We start from the raw sequence: 8411 nt of genomic DNA, 5'->3' as shown, positions 1-8411 counted from the left end.
TGAAGCCTTTGCGGCCTCCAAGGTCTACTATCCCAGGGAAAAGCGGGCCCATGCTCATCCTTCTCTGGGTCCCAAGGAGCAAGAGAGGTGGCGATTTCCTCCCAAGGGGCAGACATGCGACGTCATTTGCTTCCATTGTGGGAAGGCCAGGCACTTTGCCAAGGAATGCCCAAACTGTGTAGTCAAGAGCTGGCGACCAGATCCCTCATTTCGGGGAGCATCTGAGGGTCACAAGGAAACCCCACACACTAAGCCAATGGATTGTAGTTTCAGCAGTGGTGGGGAAGGCGTGATCTGGGAAAGACCCATGGTGCGAGTCCAAGTAGAAGAACGCCCAATATGGTCCATCCTAGACTCAGGGTGCGCCCAATCCTCGATCAGGACCAACTTCATGACGGTGTGCCTCGTTTGGCATGCGATATGTTGTTGGGGCGGGATTGGGGCCCCTTATATGACACTCTGGAGAGGATCTGGGACGTACAAAGTAATCGCCGAAACTTACGGAGGCAGGAAGGATGGTTGGGAGAGGTTGATGGTGATGGAGGGGCTGATGGTGACCCTGAAGGACTTGAGTTACATGATGTGATAAGCAACCAACAGTTCCAGGAAGCCCAAGAAGAAGATGAAGAACTACAAGGATTGCGAGCTACAGCTAGGGAGGCCACAGAAGGCGTATCGACATTGGCTGTGGCGCTATATCCATGGTTCAAGGTAAGACATCCGCTGTTGTATCATTTTTACACAGTCCTGGCCCCAACACTTGCAGGCCTTGGGGGTGGTGCTCATGGAATTACGGAAGGCAGGATTAACGGCGAAGCCCTGAAAGTGCGCAATGGCATGTCACCAAACAAGATATTTAGGATTTTTGGTAGGACAAGGAACCATCAGACCCCTAGCTGATAAAGTGGAGGCCATTCATAAGTTCCAAGCCTCCCCAAAATGCCGAAGCAACTCCGGTGTTTTCTAGGCCTAGTTAACTACTACTGTCGCTTTGTGCCACATATTTCAGACTTAGTGGCCCTGCTGTCAGACACACTAAAAGGGCCATCAAGAAAGGGGATAAAATGGTCGGGAGAAATGATTAGAAGCTTTCGTCAACTAAAGAAGGCTCTGTGCAAGGACATAGTGGTACATGCCCCCGTTTTCATGAAACCCTTTGTATTACAGACAGATGCATCAGAAACAGCCATAGGGGCCGTGCTGACACAGGAGGATGGAGGAATGGAAAGACCGGTGGCCTATGGTAGTCGGAAGTTGTTACCAGTGGAGACAAGGTATGCCACAATTGAACGAGAATGCTTAGCAATATGATGGGCGGTGGACCACTTCAGATATTATTTAATGGGCCGAGAATTTACATTAATAGTTGATCACACTCCACTGAGATGGCTGGGAACGGCAAAAACAGACAACGCACGTATCATGAGATGGGCACTGGTGTTACAACACTTTAGATTTCGAATAGTACATCGACCAGGCAGCACCAACATAACAGCATACTTCTTGTCTAGGTGCGAGGCCATGCCACAAGATGACAAGGAGGGACAAAAGCAAAGAGAAGAGCAGGACCAGTCAGGTAGGAAGACCACGGCCCTAAATAAACAGCACCAAGGCAGCTTAAGGGGGGGTTTATGTCATGGAGAGAGAAAGAGGGGCAGACCCTGAGGAGCCAGGGGGAACCCTGGGGCCAGGAACCCACCAAGGAAAGCAAAAAGAAAAGAAAAGGAACAAAAAACTTCTTACCTGCAGCAGGGTCCACGGCGAAGCCAAAAATGGAGGCGGGACCCCAGCAGCTCATTAGCCATGTCTTTATACAGCTGCGGCCAGTGGATAACAACAGCAGCAGGAGTTGGCCGGTGGATATAAAAGAAGCCACTGGCAAGAAAGGAGTGGGGAGACCTGCAGGGACCTTAACAGGGAGAATTCTCCCAGAGCCCCTATGGGGGAGAAAACGGTGGGGAGCTGCCTCTCCCAACACAGGCGAGCACAGCAAAGTCTGCCGTGGGAACAACGCTGCCAGCGGCAGCACAAAGAGCAAGGAAGCAGTCGCCACTCCCTCAGACCAAGAACATGGCTCGGAGGACCAGAAAGAGCGGAAGGAGCATGACACAAGGGGCTACTACTGAGGAGCCAGAGGGGACAGCCACCACCAAGATGCTGGACTAGGTGGGATTGTCCCGGGCTCCAGGGGGGCTTGAGGAGGCACCCCAGGTAGGGGGTGAAGAGCATAAACAGCACAAGGGGGCTGCAGAAGACGGGTCCCAGTGGCATAGAGGCCCCCCCCGATGAGAGATGTGGGGGAGTTGCGTGGAGAAGGGCCACTGCAGGTCCAGAAAGCCCACAGGCAGGACAAAGAGTGAGGAGGGGAACGCTGAAGCCTGCAGTCTAGCTCAGACCCAGTTTAGGGCTAACTAGGGATCTCAGGCATCTAAAGCCTGGTGTTGGTGGGCAGGCTGTGAGCACAGATGGCAAGAGGGCAGAGGGGCCCCCTCCCTCCCCCTTTTGCATATCTACCTTTTTTTTTTCTTGTCGTTGATAACTTCTTTTTGTTTCCCACTTTTGGAGGGGTTGTGGTGCAAGGCATCTAGAGCCCAAGTGTTGTTCAGGTCTAGAAGGGGTTACTATCCCCTGGGAGGCAAGGCAGAGGTTAGGTGCTGTTGGTGGCGGTATGGTTAGGCCCCGCAGGCTGATATCCATCTCAGCAAGCATACACAGAGCCCCAACAGTTGGGGAAACTGGCCGAAGAACATTGTGAACCCATCAAGGCAGGGTGTAAGGGTCAGTTAGAGGGGAGGTGGAGCCTCACAGAAGATCGCCATACAGCTGTCCCATAATTGAGAGACCCCAACAGTCGGACACCCACCACTAGAACAAGATCCAAAGTCATGGCAGGCAAGATTGGGGAGAGACTACTCGGAAGAGAGACATCCACTCGGCGGGACGGCAGGGACGGACAGACAAACACCCCTGAATATCCAGGGCCGCGTGGCGCATGACCAGTTATTCAAGACCAGACGGGCACACACTTAATTAACCAGGTAAATTCATTTGCACAAATTTAGCAGGGTTTTGGTTTTTTGTTTTGCTTTTTTTGGAGGGGGGGGGCATACAGAAGTGAAAAAGTAATAGGGTATTTGTTTTAAACTACTGTGTAGTATTACTGTGACTCACCCAGAGGTGGTTATGTTTCAGCGACAGGGTGATGTAGTTGCTAAGCTTTTTACATACTTCAGTGATGTGGTAAAAATGCTACTTTTTAAAACTGCAAACATTTAGACTTAAAAAAATTGCTTCCTCCATCAAAAGAAAGCTGCAGTTTGCAAATACAAAAGTATAAAATATTTATAATTGTTCCATCATATCATCCCTTAAATTTCATTTGGTATTACTGCTTTAATCCAGATGCTGCTTCTTTCCAAAATATGCACTCCTTACAGGAATGTACATAATTGAGTTCCTTTCCCATACTGGCTTGAATAACAAAGCATATGAAAAATATTTTTAGTCTTGGTGAGAAAATAAATTAGACACTGCATTGGAAAAAAAGCTGCCTACTATCCTTGAAGTCTAAATAGAATTGCCGGTCTGATTTTCTTTTCAAATATGTCATATCAGATAAATTAATTTTTACACCTCATAGTATAATTGAGGATGTAGGAATGAACTCGAAGTACATACAATTAGAAAAAGCATAGGGTAGGATACAAATTGGTGGCCAACCTGGAGTTCAAGCGCCACAAGTGGCATGGTCAGCCTCTGTGACACCTGGCAGATCAGGGAGGGGACAGACAGCACAGCAACTGATAAGGTAGGATGCAGAAAGCAGAGCAGGAGATCAGGAAGGGAGAACTGGACAGGAAGCAGAAAATAGGAGAAGATAGGGCAAGAAGACAGAGTAAAGAGCAGAAAGCAGAGCAGCAGATCAGGCAGAGGAAGCAAGTGAGAGTGATACTTGGGGACATGCAGGACAGAAAGGCTGGGGTAGGAGATGCCAACCCTATGTGCACCAATGAAACAAAATGTAAGAGAAAGACTTCAAGAAGAGTCTCAAAAATATTTTATCTGCATCAGCTCCCAACTACTGGTCTTTCTTGGGGAGGGGTCATTCAAGCCTCACACACATCCCTGTGAGAATGGTTAATAAATAAAATGAAGCCGCAATAGAATTCACACATTTTTTCCTTTTGCAAACTTAACTCCTGACTGACAGGAGATTGGCAAAATCAAGCTGGATTCCTGAACACTATGAATCATCCCCTTCTTCTTCTTTTGTATGGCTTCCACATATATGCATCACTGTCTGGTATTATCACTCTATGCACATATTACATCATCCCCTTTTGGTCAATGGTAAAGATTGCAAATTTTTATTAAGTGGTGTACTGTTTGTTGGACACTGCATTCACGCAGGAGGCTGTCCAAGATGTTCAGCTTGTGAAGTGTTGTTTTGAAGCATCTGTATCCAGATCTCAGTCTGTTCAGCTTGATCCATGCTTCTCTGTCAAGGTCATGCCCAGTGGGACTCTTTTGGTGTTGGTATAAAATGCTGTAGGAATAGGTCTGATCCTTCCCAGTAGTTGACCCACTCCGTTGCTGCCTAGTTCGTTCAGCATCCCCAATCTTTTCCAGGAGCTTGTGGGTTTCATGTACAAATGGTTTATGATTTTTAAGCCTCCTAAGCCTCCATATGTTCAGGTTAATTAATAAATGATGGAGCAGGTGATTTTTGTCATGTCTTGCATCTATTGCCAGTAATGGTGTTGGGATCTGTCTTCTTATATCACTTGGTCTAATGCCCAAAAGTACAGGGAATGCATCTGTGTGTAAGTTGTGCAGCCTGGTATGAGTCTCAGCACATGTTTATGTATAGAAGTTTAGTGTGACAACTTCTGGACTCTACAGGAGCACAATATTTTGCCAGGGTACATACCATTGTACTCCATGGGCACCCCATGTCATGCTGGCTAAACATCTTAAGGCAGCTACCTATGCAGAGACTTTACTGCTGACCCTCTGAACATGATGTTTATGAGTAAAGGAATGGTCTAATTTGACTCCAAGGTAAATTGGGGTATGCTCATGGAGAAGGTTGTGATTGCCTACTCTCATATTCAGCATGCTTTTGGCTTGTGCAGGTGGAAGATCCAGTTATCCCCTGAAAGCATAGAAGAGTGTCAACTTGATGATTTATTTCCAAGGCAGCAGACTTTAAATCTGAAATCTAACAAGCTAAATTTGCCAATCCATTCTATGGAATGGATTTAATTAGGCTAACTCATCTTTATTCAGTTCCATGTTCTTCAGCTTTCTAATTTTATTAGATTATTTTCAGAGCAAGGTTATTTTGTTTTATCTTGAATAATACTTTTCAATTCAGTACTCTTCATGTTCTTTACTAGCTAACACTTTATTAATTCACTAGTACCTTGCATGTATATAACCAACAGTTCACCAATCAAGTGTAGATGCAACTAATGTAGGCACGTACGCTACAGAACATAAACAGGTGTATTTGCAAGTGATTAGCATAAACTAGGGAGGACATATAGGAATAATTCAAGTCATGAAGATGTCCTATTCCTTTTACTTATAATTAACCATACTCAATTCTTTAGTAACTATTTAGAGAGGCAAAGATTTTTATAGGTGTTATATTTTGTTGGATCAACTGCATGTAATGGTTTAGGATTTATTTAGACTTTTATCTCACACCCATTATTTCTCCTAAAGGTAAGAATCCACTTGCCATATGTGTTAAGGTTAATTGTTTCATCAAAAATGACTAGCTGAAAATAGCGATGGCAATTTCCATTTGGAAGCCTTTCTTTGGCATAATCAGAATACCCCAATCTGGGAACATTTGTTCATTGCTTGTGGAGATCCTATTTTGTTTTCTCTCTGTGCTTTTCTCCAACCACTATTTCCAATTTTTAATAATGATCATAGGTTATCATTGTGATTATTTTGCTGGTCTTCCCTCACGTTGGTCTTATAAACCTTGAAGAAGATCCCTATATGAGTAAAATTTTGGGATTCAAAAATTGCAAGGTTGTGGGCTTGTGATTAAGAGGCAATTATGATACTTGGAACCTGCCCCCTATTTTTCTAAATTGTACATTTTTAGAAATATTGAATAATAAATACTTGGCACTAAACAACTGGAAACCACTGCTCTTTCCAACATGACACTAGCTTCTCTTTTGAGACTTATGTGCACCGAGGCAGGTTGTACAGCTTGTCTCTCCAGCTATCTTAGCCACAGAGTACTGCACCTTTGCCTCTTTGTACCCAGCATGTAGCTTTCTGTCTTTCTTCTGGCCAGTACAGAAGTTAAATGAATTCTGATCAAACAGGTGCCAAAGAGGATCTTTGGTGTTTCTCTTTCCTCTTTTTCCTGATTCTCAAAACTATTGTATCCTATGCCAGCCTTCATAGACTTATTGGTAGACCAGTGAGAAGCAGCAAGTATTCACTTTGGATTCGGATTCAGCTGATTCGGAGGGATAGTGTTTCGATTTGGTGATTCAAATCACTGTCCTGATTTGATTCAGGTGACTATGAGGTAGAACTTGTGTGCCAAACAGCGGATGCCAACAAAGTTGGCATCATGCTCCGCCTTGACCATATTGGCCCTATTGTTGGTGACCATGAACCCGCAGATGAGCTCGCCCTGCCCAATGAGCCACCCCTGTACTATGAGGTTCATAGCCACCATGATCTCCCTGGCTGTGTGGGACCCAACCATCACCTCTGCTTGAAGGAGATCCCACCAAAGCCCTGACTGATTGCACAAGTGCCCTGTGTGGGAAAGGTAGGCATGATCTCCACCCCAGCTGCTGCAGTTGTCTGAGATGAAGTGCAAGGCTACCTGCGGACCTGCCTTCCACAGTTCCTCCCTCAAGTACTCTCTGCATGCCTCATACAGGGAGGACACCACTGTCCTGCTAAAGGTAGTGCATGCAGGCACTTTGTATGATGTGGCCATGAGCACCACGAGCTGCCTGAACCCTGGGTGCTTAACTAAGGAGAAGGGATGGCCATCCAGGGCAAGCATCTCCCCAGTGCTCTGAGTGACCTCTCTTGCCTTCAGAATGTGTCCCCTTTGTCTCCACCTTTCCACTAGTCCAGGGTGGCCTGCCTCTGCTTCTTGGGGATGGGGCCTTTGAAGTGAGGGGGACTTCTTTTTGGGCATGCTCCCACTGGTGCCAGGCTGAGGAGGAACAAAGGCAAGGTGGGGGTGCTGCTTCCTGAGATGCAGCAGCATCACCATGGTGGAAAATTGTTTCATGTCCTTTCCCTGCCTGATCTGCCTTCGGCAGTGCTGACAGGTAGCATACCTGGGATCATCTGCCACCTCAAAATGATCACACACTACACTGCCTACCCGCTTCTGGTTGAGGGTGGGGATCCTGTCTTATCCCCCTCCTCACCAGGCAGAGGCATAACAATAGAAGGAGCTGAGCCACCTGCCCCAAGTGCCTTCCAGAGAAGGAGACCTGACACTAGGGGACCTTTGAGGGGTGTGGAGCACAAACTCAGATTCCCCCTCCTTCCCCAGAATTTCCTTTGCTATAGCCCTCAGCCCCTCTGCTTCCAGATCCAGCTCCTTCTCTGGCAATGGAAGGCTCACACTGAGAACAGAAATTGGGGTGGAGAATATCATGCCAATGATGATTAGTGGTGGTGGTGCAGGTTCAGGCACTGCTACCACATCCTTGCTCCACCTAGTAGCAGAAGACTCTTCATGCCAGGAAAAAGGGTGTGTCTAGGTTTGGGGTGAGGGGAACTTGTAGCTCTCCCTCTGCCCTCTCTCCCTCTCCTGCCAGAAGACCTGAAGCCTGCCTTTCCAATATGCTTCATAATGTTTGGTGTGCTGTAAAGTGTGTGTGTGTGTGTGTGTGTGTGTGTGTATGTGTGTGTTATATGTTGTGCCTTCCTGTCCAGTGATGACACACTGTCAGGAAAAACACAAATTTCTTTTTGTGGGGGGAAAGAAGCAAGACAGACTAACAAGAACTAATAAGAAGATTTTGGGGGAAGAATAAGTTGAAAGGAATGGACAGGGATAACAATAGGGATTGTAGGCAAGGGTAAGTAAGAAAGGATCATAGTTACTGGCCAGCTACAGATGTCAATATCAGACCAGTCTTCCCCACCCCCCGCCTTTTCCATATATGGAGTATCACCCCACCTCCCTCCCTCTTCTCAGTTTCTGTTTGCTGCAAGTCTTCTGAGTCTCCAAATCTCTCCAAATTGATTCAGAGGTTTCCATTCAATTTAGACATTTTAATGGGTGTCCTGATTTAATTCAGATTTGGAAATTCAGCCACTGAATCAGGCCAAATTGCCTTCAAATAGAATTGTCTACTAAAGCTTTGCACAGCCCTACTTATTGGCTAATAGCCCTTAAG

At 46.3% G+C, this 8411-nt stretch overlaps 1 protein-coding gene across 1 annotated transcript in view; it reads left to right on the top strand.

Moving 5' to 3' along the window:
- Window positions 1-3020: 3020 nt before the first annotated feature.
- LOC109287338 (pulmonary surfactant-associated protein D-like) overlaps window positions 3021-8411 on the top strand; it is a 14519-nt gene continuing 9128 nt past the window's right edge. The window contains exon 1 of the mRNA XM_019502309.1: window positions 3021-3038. The gene's annotated coding sequence lies outside the window, so the exon portion shown is untranslated. The remainder of the gene's footprint in view (window positions 3039-8411) is intronic.

The sequence above is a fragment of the Gavialis gangeticus genome, unplaced genomic scaffold (genome assembly GCF_001723915.1).
Source record: "Gavialis gangeticus isolate Ggan-Ray unplaced genomic scaffold, GavGan_comp1, whole genome shotgun sequence".
Taxonomy (NCBI): Eukaryota; Metazoa; Chordata; order Crocodylia; family Gavialidae; genus Gavialis; species Gavialis gangeticus.
The sequence above is the reverse complement of the archived record's forward strand: the minus strand, read 5'-3'. Positions and strand labels throughout refer to the sequence as shown.